Source organism: Sinohyriopsis cumingii, chromosome 11 (assembly GCF_028554795.1).
Source record: "Sinohyriopsis cumingii isolate HCF-2022 chromosome 11, ASM2855479v2, whole genome shotgun sequence".
Taxonomy (NCBI): domain Eukaryota; kingdom Metazoa; phylum Mollusca; class Bivalvia; order Unionida; family Unionidae; genus Sinohyriopsis; species Sinohyriopsis cumingii.
The window spans coordinates 69,445,833-69,459,962 of NC_142971.1; the positions used below are offsets into that span (position 1 = coordinate 69,445,833).

A 14,130-nucleotide genomic window follows, 5' to 3' on the forward strand; every position below is an offset into this window, starting at 1 on the left:
TTTGCCTGTGGAGTTGAGAGAACGCATTTACCGAGAACTGGTCAAAATACAAGTGAAACGTAAAGAACAATTGCATCCGTTACGTCACCGGTGTTTGAACCATTGGTACCTGAAGGCTATACAAGGACTGATTCAATTGAAAGTGTTCCATTGGACAGACATTGATCAACGATCCCCTAGTTTTAAAAAGGATTGGTTTGTTATGGACGATTCTATCTACTACATCATTGTAAACTTACTGCATCGAATTCCAGAGGAAGAGTTAACGAATTACCAACATCTTGAACACAATGTCAACTTAGTGAAAGAGGAAACTTCTGAACGAATTATAATGTGTAAATTAGTGACTAAACGATTTAAATTCGACACTGAAGTAAAACCATGTTTGTGCAAAGAGTACATTTCTTGTGTCAGACCAAAGACGATTTAGTATGACCTATTCATGGATACTTTGCTAGAGAACATTCGTGCCTTGCCTGTGGAGTTGAGAGAACGCATTTACCGAGAACTGATTAAAATACAAGTGAAACGCAAACGCAAAGTTATTCAACCGTTTTCAAATTATGCTCTGTTCCAAAGTATAAGAAGACTGATTATGAGTGAATATTACATTAGGCACAAAGGTAAACGAGGCTATTGGCCACCACCCAAGGATTCCAAAAACAGTGAATATACTTATGGATACTTTACAAGAGAACATTTTGGGCTTGCCTGAGGAGTTGAGAGAAAGGATTTACCGAGAACTGGTCAAAATACAAGTGAAACGTAAAGAACAATTGCATCCGTTACGTCACCAGATCTTTAACCACTGTTACCTGAATGGTATAAGAGGACTGATTCGTCAGAAATTTTTTCAGTGGTCAGACCTTGTTGAACATTTTCAGTTTGTGAATGATGATGAACTAGACGTTCGTAATTTTGATGAAGACGAGTTAAAGGATTACCAACATCTGTTACATGGAATCTGCTTAGAGAAAGACGAAACCTCTAGACAAACTCTGACGTTTCAGTTACAGTATGTAACATTGAAATTCCCTACTGGAGAACGAACATGTCTAGTTAGAAATTACCTTTATTGCTTCCGAAACAAAGACACTATAAAATCAAGTTGCCATGCCACGGATTATGTCACATATTATTGAACAGATTCCGTGGAAGGAACTCAATGACCATATTCAAACCGTGGATCATTACCATCGATTATTACAAGAACTGTATCCATTCAATTTGGGTCGACAAGTGGTGTGTGTCTTAGTGACTTGTTTTCTGGGATTTCGTTTACCAGCCGATTCTTTGTGGACTCTTTACGATCAGTACTTACCACCTCAAATACCTTAAATGGTCACGAAAAACTCCTTTTGCTCAAAGCCTTAAGGTTTCATCTGGATACTTCGCGACCTCAACAGGAAATAAAGATTCGTCAACTTTTAGCTACCCAAGACGTGTATGACGATGTGTGTGTAGCTTGTGACTTACATCCCCATTGGACAGATGTCCGTGCCTGGAAAGAATGGGATTTTGAGGCTTGGACCCAAGAAGTGGCCCAGTATGCACGAGAGTTGTTCAAGGAAAAAGGTTACTTTTCAACCCGTGTTAGTGACGGTGCCAGAAGAACCCGTCACCCAGGACGGGACTGTCGTGGACAGGCCTGAAAGACCCTTTCGGGAGGACACTTGTGTGACCTTACCCCCTACTATAGAACTGGTCAGAACATTACCCAAAACATGTTGTTGTACAGACACTTGTGTTTATTCCACGTTAATGGTGATCATGTGCCTTTTATCCTTGTACTTAAGCCTTTGGCTTTTATGTATTTTTGTCTTTCGTATTCATGTTTGAAACATTCAGTAAACGTGTTCTGAAAAAAGTATATAAACTCTTGTCTTGTTTGTTTTCGTGTCACAAGTGACATTCCTGACACTATGGCTACCTCTGCTGTCTCTGCTCCCTCTTCCTCTACTGTCAAAGTCATCGACGAACACTTAGATCGTGCCAGTTGGGAGGCTTTGTATCTTCGCCATCCCTTTAACATGCTCATTGCTGGACCTAGCGGTTCAGGCAAAACCGAATTTGTCAAACGTTTGATCGAACATAAACATCATTTGATCGATCGGCCACCTCATCGGATCGTGTGGTGTTACAAAGAGTGGCAATCGGCGTACAGCCTCTTGCGAGAAAGTCAAGGCGATTCCATCGTGTTTGTGGAAGGCATTCCTAAAGAAGACGACGGCATCGTCTCTGACTCCCGTCAAACCCATTTGGTCATTTTCCACGACATGTTAGGAGAAGACGAAGAAGAAATTAAACTGTGGTTCACGCGCACAGGGCATCACCGTAATGCCAGTGTCGTTTACATCACCCAAAATTTGTTTCAACAAAGTAGAGCCCATCGCACCATCAGTCTCAATGCGCATTACGTGGTCGTGTTTAAAAGCCCTCGAGATAAATCGCAAGTGCAAGTCTTAGCCAAACAGTTAGGAACGCCTTGGCTGACTCAGGCGTACGACGATGCCACTCAAACGCCACACGCCTATTTACTCGCCGATTTGAAACCTACCACCCCCGAGGATTTGCGATTTCGTACCCACTTGTTTCACCACTGGTGCCAAGACGGAGGGCCTGTCCTGTACACGTCTCCGTCCTCGACTTAATTTCACTCCACATAAAAAAAATCTATAAAAACCTCAGACCCTTTTCGTCTGTCTCACACAGTGTGAACATGACGTCCCTTCAGTCGCATCTTCCCGTCAAATTGATTCGTGCCTTGTATGGCATCAGTCGAGAAAAAAAATCCACAAATACGAGCTCGTGTCTTAGAAGCTAGTCTCAAAGAAGTCTTACGATGGTTCACGGTGACGGCACGTCAAATACTCCAAGGAATCATTCAGATTCCTCATCAAACCAAACGCTTTTTCGATCGAAACAAAGTCGCTTTGGTCCAACTGGCCGATCCCCGCATCGACACTCAAACCAAAAACCAAATCATTTTGAAACCTGGAGGGAGCAGTACTCTAGGAGGGGTCATCATTCGCTCTCTCTTAAGATTGGAACCTAATGCCCCCAAAGTTATAGTCAAGAAAAGAGTCCAACGAAGCCCCAAGAAGAAAAAGAAAAAGACCAGGTCCCCAAGAAGAAGAAGAACTTCTCCAGTGGCGGGACCGTCCTCTTATCAGACACCACCCCGGAAAAAGAAAAAAAGCCCCCAGAAAAAGAAAAGTCCACAGAAGAAAACTAGTCGCAAGAGAGGCACTTCGGCCAGGTCGCAAGTTTACAATCGCAAACCACGACCTGCCACGGCAGTGACTGTGTCTCCGGCAGCCTCACGTTCATCCACTTCTCCATTAATGACACCCAGAACTGAAGAGTACTTGGAGACATTGATCACACCAAGAACTTCTCCGTTGATGACCCCCAAAAGAACTTCCCCAGTGGCAGGACCCTCCAATTTAGTGGCAGTGGCTGCTGCTCACAAAGTACCTTCTCCCAAAATCAAAGTCCAAGAAAGATCGGGCATGTTACAAAGTTTACTGGATTTGTCCAAGCAAGAACTGGCTCGATTTAGTCCGTTGCGTACCCCTCCACGACGTGTCATGCCTGTCCTCAAACTGATACGACGTAAAGACAATCAGTGGCTACGCGTTCCAGTATAAAAAAGACCTGTGACCATGTCGGGGGTATCAGTGTTTTTTTTGGTGCTCCTGAAGACTCAAAGATGTCACCCTCCAGAAAACCCCAAGGAAAGAAAAGAAAAGGACTACCACCTCGTTTAGTTAAACATGGAAACATGTTACCTGTCCAAAGCTTCTCCACTTCTACGAAAAAAACTCATTCAATCGGCCTCCAAAGAGGTCATCGATACCGTGTGCGAATGTTGTTTGAACGTCTTGAAAGGCACGATCCCTTTGTCCAAACACCAGAAACAATGCTTAAGCAAACATCGTCACGTTCTTCGCCAAATGGTTCAAAAGAAAATTCCCATTCGTCAAAAGAAGAAGATGTTGGTCCAACGTGGAGGCATTTTACCTCTCTTGTTAGGCCCCATGCTGAAAGGAGTCTTGGGAACCATGTTTGGAGGACTGGTTGGCGCAAGATAAAAAAAGCCTTCGGAAGTCCCAAGATCTCGGAATTGACCCCTGACAACCCCATGGAAGGACGAAAACTAGCTTTAGTGCCTTACAAACGATGTATGGAATACCATCGGTGGCAAGAACAACGCACCCCGCATTTACCTCCCAATCCCCATTTGAGCGAGATCTCCCAGTTACAAAACGAATTGCAGTCCTTGATGGATCGCCAAGATTTGTCCGAAACAGAAAAATCGCAAAAGTACGGTCAACTCTTGCAACGAATGCAACTCTTTCACCAGAAAGCTTTAGACGAAACAGCTCTACCCACTCTGAAAGATTTTAAGACCTTGATGAAAAGTCCAGCACCATCATCATTACCACCACCACTACTACCATCCCCAGGGGTCACCAGAGATGCTACCCCACAAAGGCCTGAGGAAGAAGAGATGCGAGAAGTGTTTCAAACACCGTCAGCAGCTCCCATTTCGAGTAAGATTGCAGTATCCTTGTTAACCCGTCCCCCACACCCCAACGAGAAGAAATGAAAGCTTGGGTTAAAAAGATGATGTCCACTCCTCCTTCGACAGAAGTGAAAAAGAAAGAAGGGAAACCAGTAGTGAAAAAAGAAAAGAAAACCAAAACCATTCCATTGCCACCTCCACCACCACCACTACCTTCGACTTCTACTCCCGTAGCCCATCGGACACGTAAATCCGTTTCTAAACCACCCTTTCGACCCACCCAAAGTAGCATCACCGAAGAGTGGGTGACTTATTAACACACAAACACAAACAAATGGAAAAAGTCTTAGCCAGCATTTACTACGATCCCTCCCATCCTGCAGGTTACGCAGGAGTTCAAAAATTGTATCGTGCTGCCAAAACTCGACTGAAAAGTCTCCGTTTACCTCAAGTGCAACGATGGTTACAAGAACAAGCTACCTCCACTTTACACAAACCCATTCGTCGCAAGTTTGCCAGAAGTCGCACCCGAGTGGAAGGCATCGATCATCAATGGCAAGCCAATTTAGCCGATGTCTCTGATTTGGCCAGTTACAATCGTGGCTACAAATATTTGTTTTGTGTCATCGACGTCTTTTCCAAATTTGCCTGGGTCGTACCCTAGACTTCCAAATCGAGCAGCGAGTTAGTGCGAGCCCTGCAACGGGTGTTGAAACAAAGCGCTCGTCACCCTCTTCGATGGCAAACGGACAAAGGCACCGAATTTCTAAACCAAGCTATCCAAAAAGAATTAAAGAAACGTGACATTCATTTTTTTACCACCGAGAATCCCGAAACCAAAGCCAGCATCGTGGAACGTTTTCAAGGCACTTTGAAAGAACGCATGTGCAAATATTTTACGCATCACCACACTCTGAAGTACATCGACATCTTACCGCACCTGGTGCAAGCGTACAACCAATCTTACCATCGAAGCATCGGACGTGCCCCGCAAGACGTAACTCCCGACAACGAAGTGTTGGTGTTTGAGCGCCTGTTTGGTACGTCCCCAACGAGGGCTGTCCCCAAGAAAAGTGGAGAGTTGGCCGTAGGAGATTGGGTGCGCATTGGCAAAACCAAACGCACTTTCGACAAAGGTTACTTACCTAACTGGACGACCGAATTGTTTCGTGTCACTGGACGAGTGCATGGCCGTCATCCTGCCGTCTATAAATTGGAAGACATGAACAGAGAAGTGCTCAAAGGAACGTTTTATTTGCCCGAGTTACAACGTGTGACCAAAAAAGAAGACGACGTGTACGACATCGAAAGCATTCTCGAACGCAGAACCCGTAAAGTGTGCAAACGACGTGTCAATGAAGTCAAAGTACGTTGGAAAGGATATCCACCCAGTTTTGATTCTTGGATCGACGCTTCGCAAGTCATCGACTATAAAAAGAAGTGACCATCATGCCCTTTCACACAGACGCAGCTACGTCGACCACTCCTCCTTCACCTAGTTCTTCTGTGCAAGATTTACAAAAAAAACCTTGTGGGTGTGGTGTGGAGAACGTGTGCCTAAAACGCAAATCGTCTTTTTCTGCCAAATCTTCGTGGTGTATTGTGTCATCGGGGCAGCCATTGCGAATTTGAGTTTGCAACAAGGAGACAAACAATTGTGGACCATTTTGTTGAGCAGTTGCATCGGTTACCTGCTTCCCAATCCCTCCCTGAAATTCTCTTCCAACGGGAACCACGGGAACCTTGTGTCCAGTGCCAGTGCCAGTCACCACTCCAATAACAACAACCACAACCAGAACCCCATTTTGGGAGGAGACACGCCTCTGACGTCCAGTAACCCCTCGGACAGCCACAGAACTCTGGAATTATGAGTCACCAAAACCAATTTTACTTAACCTTACCAAGTGACAGTTCCATGGAGGTGTTTCCCAAGAACACGTTGTGCTGTTACACGGCCAAATTACCTCAAGCCATCCCTTTAGATCACGAAGCCCATTGGGAAGTGGCTTTAGTAGAAATCATTTACCCGACCCAAGTTAAATTTAACGCTATGGACGTGCCAGTCTTAAAAAATAAAAAGCAAAGCAAAGAAGAAGAAAAAAAATCAATCTTCAACTGTTGCTATTTGCCTTTGTGACTAAATTATAGTGTGAGCTTGATGGTTCTTTAAAACTGAAACGTTACACACATATTTACTCCATTTATTCAATGGCGACGACGATGTCATGTTCTCACCAAGATTAGTGAATTATATCTAGTTTATCCTTGAACTGTGCACCTGCTGGTCGTTTGACGAAACACAAGTTTTTATTTTCTCAGGCTAACATTCTGTCCTTGTTGTCTCAGGTAAGATTTAACTTCCTGAATACGGCGACTTCTATCTAAATGAAGTAATTCACTTTTATAAAAGGTCTATATTATTGTTATTAAAAGAGCATTTACTAACGACCGGTAAAAAGATCACATTATATGGTTGGCTAGCGACGGGTTGTACAAAGATGACCAAGATCTGCTTAGTTGAAGTATGTCATTCGCTCTAGTGAAGGTATTACAACTTTGACAAACATTCTGCCACTGAGCGCCAATTATTGTTCTGGTCACACCGCTGCATGAAAGACGCCATAGGTAAGTAAACTAATTGATTCCAGCATAATTAAAAGATTGTTTTAATACTACATGTGTTAGGCCAAGTTGGACTTATTCTTACCAAGTGCGTTTATCTTATGTGCAATTATGCATTGGTTCTTCTTGTATAACCACTAAGTGGCCTCTCTTGTTTCACCTTATCACATGAACTAGGCTGTTTTTGATGTCATGCCTATCAAGATATTGAAAGAAGGTGTAAGAAAGGATTTGTTTCATATCGTATTTCGGATGAGGAAATATGGTGTACCACCTTCTCTTTACTTCTCTTTATTAAGGTAGAGGCCACTGCGTGGTGGTAGGTGACTTACATATTTGACAATAACTTATTATGTAATGTCAGATTAGATAGATTTCATTAGAGCAGAGGGTGTAACGGAAATTTGCTGTAGACACTTTTATGGAAGCATGTTCAAGATATCAATTCAATTGGACTTTATACATTTCCAAAAACACAAATTAAGTGATTTTAAGTAAGGCATAACAACACCGGATTCACATTCATTTACATAATGTATATTATAATGTAAAGCAGAAAACAGATTTGTTGATATAAAGTTAGTTTTAAAGACCACCTTTAAATGTCACCTGGATTAGCGTTGCCAGTACGGTATAAGTTTTTCTACAAGAGTACCTGTTGCCTTAGATTAATTTTAAAGTATCAACACATGCCTTTCTCATGGCTGTTATTTATATCGAAAGCAATTTAACATGGTGCAACGTCCATGGAGTGTCACCGTCAGTCCAAGCATCCATTCCCACCTAAACCTATCAGCCATCAACGACGCATTATCACTTGACTGAACCACACTCTTCGCCAGAATAAAACGTCCAATACAACTGTTCTATATGTTTTTGTTAAGTCTTCATGTACAAAGTATGCTAATATAATATATAATAAATAATAAGAATATTAATACAAATGTAAATATCACTCTCTTATAACGAATTCTTTACACGTTCCCTATTATTCTTTGTAAGCTATCAAAGACTAATCTTCACAGCATTGTCAACTCAAGACCTCTTACCTCATATCCATAACGACATTTTGTTGTAATACTTTAAATACCTATCACATGGGTTCAAAAGAAAAATAAACACAACGACCGTAAATGAGTCACTATTTATTAATGACCGTATGACACCGCACGCCCTTGTTGGTTGCGTGGAGTAGAAATGTGGTTTGCATTGAAATAATGATCAATACATACATTGTCAAAGGAAGACAAGTATTGAGATCATCATGTATAGTTTGTTTATACATATATCATATGCGTTTGTTTAATATATATATATTATGGTCGAATTCAATATGATCGATATAAATGTGCCTTTACATTGACATAATGTACCAATCATAAGAACATTATCTCACAATATATCATCTATCATTTAAGGTCAGAAGCCCATTTTCCATTATTGTATTGATACACACATTTATGGCTTTAACGTTCAAGCAAAGAGTCACCTATAAAAGTATTCAAGTAAGCAAAACATTATGCATACATTATTCAAGAAATTGGGAGAAGGGTAAAAAAGAAATTCATATTAGGCATTTTCAAGGAATGCACTTTCGTATCTTCTCTGTCAGGGATTTATTTTCCCCCTGTACTTTAGGTAACCATGGCATCACCAATGGAATGTAATCTTTTTCTTGACCTCCCTTCATGTAGATTCAGTTAAGCAATTTTGGAAAGTATTCACCGTTTCCGTTTCCGTTTCAAATTGGCTCGAAAGCAATGTAGAACCCACTCTTTTGGTACCCCTATAATATCAGAGATTTAAAACACTTTTGTAATGTCGGTATGTGAGAAAGCTTGCCATTAGTTTCTCGTGGGTTTGTGGTTCTTCCCCGAGTTTTCCCGGATTATTCCTCTACCATTAATACTGGCAGCTAATGTATAACCTATCGTGTGCTGAAAAATGGCGTTAAACTCCACAACGACAACAACAAACATAATTGCACTATTATAATAATTAGAACAAAACACAAGCCAGCAACAAATGATAAATAAAATAGAAACAAATGCAGGTTGTATTTACAATTTAATAACGATATTAAAGCCCTAAATCATCTATTATCATTTCCTGGTAATCTTGAACACTATATTACATTAGTTTGTACTTGACCTTCGGTTTATCCATTCATATGTATGCTTCTTTTTTGGTTGTTTGTATTTTTTAAATCTGGGTCTATCTTATTCTCATTCATTTGTTTTGAAACTCAGTGTCTCAGTTTTAAGCAAATCCATCCCTTGTGAGTGACAAATTAGACTCATTTTTACCTCAGTTATACGTTTTTTCATTACACACACTTGACAAGGCATAAACATGGCTTTTTTTCTCATAATTCGAATGGCAAAAAAGTTCCCCAAACTGAATTTCCTTAGTTCTGCAAATCCAAATTACTTGAGCAACGTCATGCTTCAAAAACTGGATTACACACCATGAAATTCTGCTAAACGTTTGACTACGTTTCCAACTGCAAATCCATTCTCGTTGTTGCACTCAAAACGAAATGAACTTGCAAGTCCATAGCATAGTTTGGATTTCAGTTGAAATCATTCATATGTTTCCCAGATTATGATTCCAAACATGCAGTGAGAGAACAGAAACACACATGCATCTGAGTAAAATGTTTCCTGCTCAAATCACAAAATCACATGTACTTGCTGTGGAATTGACACAGCTAAATCCAGCCCAATATCCGAACAAAAAAAAAAATATATATATATATATATATATATATATATATATATATATATATATATATATATATATATATATATAACACTTATAATTTAGGGTCAGAAGCCCGTTTTGTATAATTGTATTCATACATATATATGGCCTTAATGTTTGAGGAAAAAGTCACCTATCTATATGATAGTTATAGATTATTCAAGCAAGCAACAGATTATGCCTAAATGTTTTAAGAAATTGGGAGATCAGTCAAAAATGTTTACATTAGGCATCTTAAAGGAATTCACTTTCGTCTCTTCTCTGTCAGGGATTGCCTTTGCTCTCTGTACTTTAGGTAACCATGGCAGTACTTATTCTTGTTCTCGAGCTCCCTTCATATAAATTCATGTAAGCAATTCTGGAAAGTATTCACCGCTCCCATTTCTGTTTAAAATCGGCTCGAAAGCAATATATAACCCACTGTTTTTTGGTACCCCTATAGAATATGATATTGAAAACACTATTGCACTATGGAAATAATTAGAACAAAGCAAAAAACAGCCAATAAGAAAATAATAAACAAAATACAAAGAAAAACTACAGTATGTCTTTACAATTTAATAACAATATTAAAGCCATAAATCAATTGTTATCCCTTTATGGTATTCTTGAACAGTATATTGCAGTAGTTTGTACTTGACTATCTTTTTATCCATTCATTTGTATAATTGTTTGGCTGTTATTTGATATATGGGGCTATCTTCTTCTTATTCATTTGTTCTTAAAAAATGTATCAGTCTCTCCTTTGAAAGTATACACATCCTTTGTGATTAAAACGTTAGGCACATGTTTACCACAGTTATACTCTTTTTCATTACACACACTTATCGTTCTTTTGTTATCATCTTAGCCATAACGATTTCCATCTATGCTCGAATCCCTTTACATATATCTCTGAAGCGCTTCTCCTTGCGTTGTAATCCCTTTGAGTTTTTTTTTCCAATATTAATATCTTGAGGCTGTCTTCTTTCATGTTCAGACTAGGAGTTCAAAGTCGTGCGTGCTGGCCCCGCTACTCTATGTTATAAGGGCATAAATTTTCTACTATTAGGACGTAATTGGTTTATTAGGCAAATCATTGACAACATTAGTGTAATACTGACAGAGTATCTATAAGGTATAGCTGAGCTGCAGCTATACACATAAGAATTGAGTTTAATTTAGTAATAATAATAAGAAGAAGAAGAAAGAAAAAGAAGAAGAAGAAGAAGAAGAAGAAGAAGAGGAGGAGGAGGAGGAAGAGGAAGAAGAAGCAGAAGAGGAAGAAGAAGAAGAAGAAAAAGAAGAAGAAGAATATCAAAGAAATATCGGCAATTCGTTCCACACACCTTGGTTCTGGTAGGCAAACGAAAGTTGTCCGTATGGCTTCGCTTTATCAGTGGGAACATTGCGATATAAGGTTTTCCAGTAACCGTTACATAGCTGAGAGTGGGTGGTGTAGTGGAAGAATCTCAATACTTATTACTCGTGTTTGGAACTGTTTCAAGTTTGTGCTGCAGATACTGAGACGAACCATACATAGGTGCAGTATGATAACAGAGTCAGAAAGTATTAAGGAAAACAAAAGTGTTGTAGTGTAATCAACGAAAAGAAATTTGCGATTGGATATGATGCGTCTCAGCTCAAGATATGCAGCCCTGATTATTTACATTACACGTTATTGTGATAAGAGCGTACCATCGAGAGTGACACCTAGGTTTCGTACTGACTGTATCAATTTAATGTTGGTACACCTGTTACTTGATGTTTGAGTCAAGGGATGCGAATTGAAAAGGTTTTTGCTAGGTGATCAGGACGGCTTTAACATTACATCGTTCATATGCAGACAACTACATGTAATCCATGACTTCACATCGACAATACACTCTTTATGCCTTTAATGGTAACCGCAACTTGAGAAGTGCAGCTAGATTTGTATTCTTTTGTGTCATCAGTGTACAATGGGAGATATATACACCCATATTCATTAAGTAGATCTATATGTTTCTACCTTTAAACTTAAGAACTTATTATGGCAACCGATGACACTTATCGTTGGTACAGTTGTTGTACATTAATACAATGCATACACAGTCAAGGTAATTATTTTCGGAATAACGGTGTGTTCAGGATATAGGTAAATATATTTGATATGAAACCTTTACATAACATATGCGATGCCATGGAAAAGGGTATGAATGGTGGTTTAGTTTCACTTTGTTCACAATTCGCATGATTTTTAATACAGCAAACAACTGCATATATATATATATATATATATATATATATATATATATATATATATATATATATATATATATATATATATATATATTACAGTTAATACTATCATACAGGTTAGATAATTTGAATTCGTACTCTACGGAGATTCGAATATAAGTCCGAGGGTAAACGGTACCAATCGCCTTGACTGCACACACCAGCCCATATTCCATTACAACTAAGCACACATCCCCAAAACATGATGTTACTTAATCGGTGCACGCGTGTGTTGCAGACACACTCGCATAACAACCAAGTAATTAATTATCATCTATCTAAACAGTCATTCCGGATTTCTATGAGCAAAATCAAGGTATATATGATTAATTAAACAGAATTATAAATATACACCAGACAGAACGGAAAGTGCTATCCCTGCATTATATCGGAGAATTCTTGATAATAATAGGCCTAATTAATATGTAATAAAAATAATACTATTATACAAGTTAGATCGAAATTGGACCGATAAGTATGGGCTTAATGAGAACACAAGTGGGAATGTTTATATGTGCCAGTGAAAGCTAGAGTATCCATCTGCCCACTTTAGCAGCATAGCGAATACGAAATATACATTATATTCGTACATGTAACACAAGACAAGAGCATGACATTGACAACACAGTCTTATTCACCTAACATACTTTCTAAGCTCATTTCCACGACATATGAATATATGATACCATTTCGATTTATTTTAAAAATATCATTAGCGCTTTTAAACATAAATAACATGTTTTGGTAAGAAAATTATAAGACTTTCAGGAGTCTTTTGTAATTTCTAAAATCAATCTCGTTTAAATTATATGCCCCAAGCCATCACTCTCCAATTCTGTCTGTCTGCGTCTCGCTATATATATATATATATATATATATATATATATATATATATATATATGTGTGTGTGTGTGTGTGTGTGTGTGTGTGTGTGTGTGTGTGTAGTGCCGGGAAACTAAACTCCATTTATGTTATGAAATTTAAAGAGCAACATATTTTCAGGTTTTCTTTTGTCAAATCATCTGGTGCTGTGCAACGCTTTCAGTTCTGGATAGAACATTTAACATGAAAGAGATATTATCTGCACTGTACAACATTTTCGCTTTGTGTAGATATTTAATATATTTGGGTCGTGACATTAAAAATGTATTATAATATAATTGTATATGGACAACGTTATGCAAAAAAGTTTTCTCTTTATATGATCGACAGTATTCACACTGATTTTGTTTAGCTATGCATCTCGCAAAACGTCTATGGCACTTTCCCAATTATCACCAACGGGGCACTATTGTAGCATACCAAATATTCAAGGCAGATTAGAGACATGAAATCTACACTTACATAAACAGCAGTTAAAAAACTTTGATGAAGCTAAATTGATCTGTTCGGTGTGTAAGTGAGTAATTATGGATGTGCTGTGAAAACTTGTATGTAGCTTCCCTCCCTTTCTGATATAGTTTGTGTTTTACTGATAGAAATATATCAATTCGTATAGAAATCTATGCGGCATCGGGTATGTGTTCCCTGAATAGGAATTTTGTTGACAGAGAATCCTTAATTCTGAAGGTAAGCTTGCGTGGATGGATGGAAGGATGTATGTTTGTCTGTTTGTCTTTCTTATGTATTTATGAATGTCTGTATGTACGTATGTATGTACGTATGTATGTATGTATATATGTATGTATGTATGTATGTATGTATGTATGTATGTATGTATGTATATTCGTATGCGTGTATGTATGATGGATCTGTGAATATAACATGCATTGAATATTACGGAAAACTGGAATTGTTTAATTAACGTAACCCTCTTAGACCATTTTTAATAAAAAATGTTGATGCAGAATAACCACCCTTACAAGTGATTTCTTAACGATTTTGTCACATTGGTTGTTATCCGTTCCTTACCTGAGTCATTACTTACTGATTTTATTGGGTGGGTAAGGAGTACATGT

At 38.8% G+C, this 14,130-nt stretch overlaps 1 protein-coding gene across 1 annotated transcript in view; it reads left to right on the forward strand.

Annotated features, from left to right (window-relative positions):
* Nucleotides 1-7,014: 7,014 nt before the first annotated feature.
* Nucleotides 7,015-14,130, forward strand: part of LOC149788649 (megakaryocyte-associated tyrosine-protein kinase-like) — a 66,174-nt gene continuing 59,058 nt past the window's right edge. The window contains exon 1 of the mRNA XM_089974736.1: nt 7,015-7,153. The gene's annotated coding sequence lies outside the window, so the exon portion shown is untranslated. The remainder of the gene's footprint in view (nt 7,154-14,130) is intronic.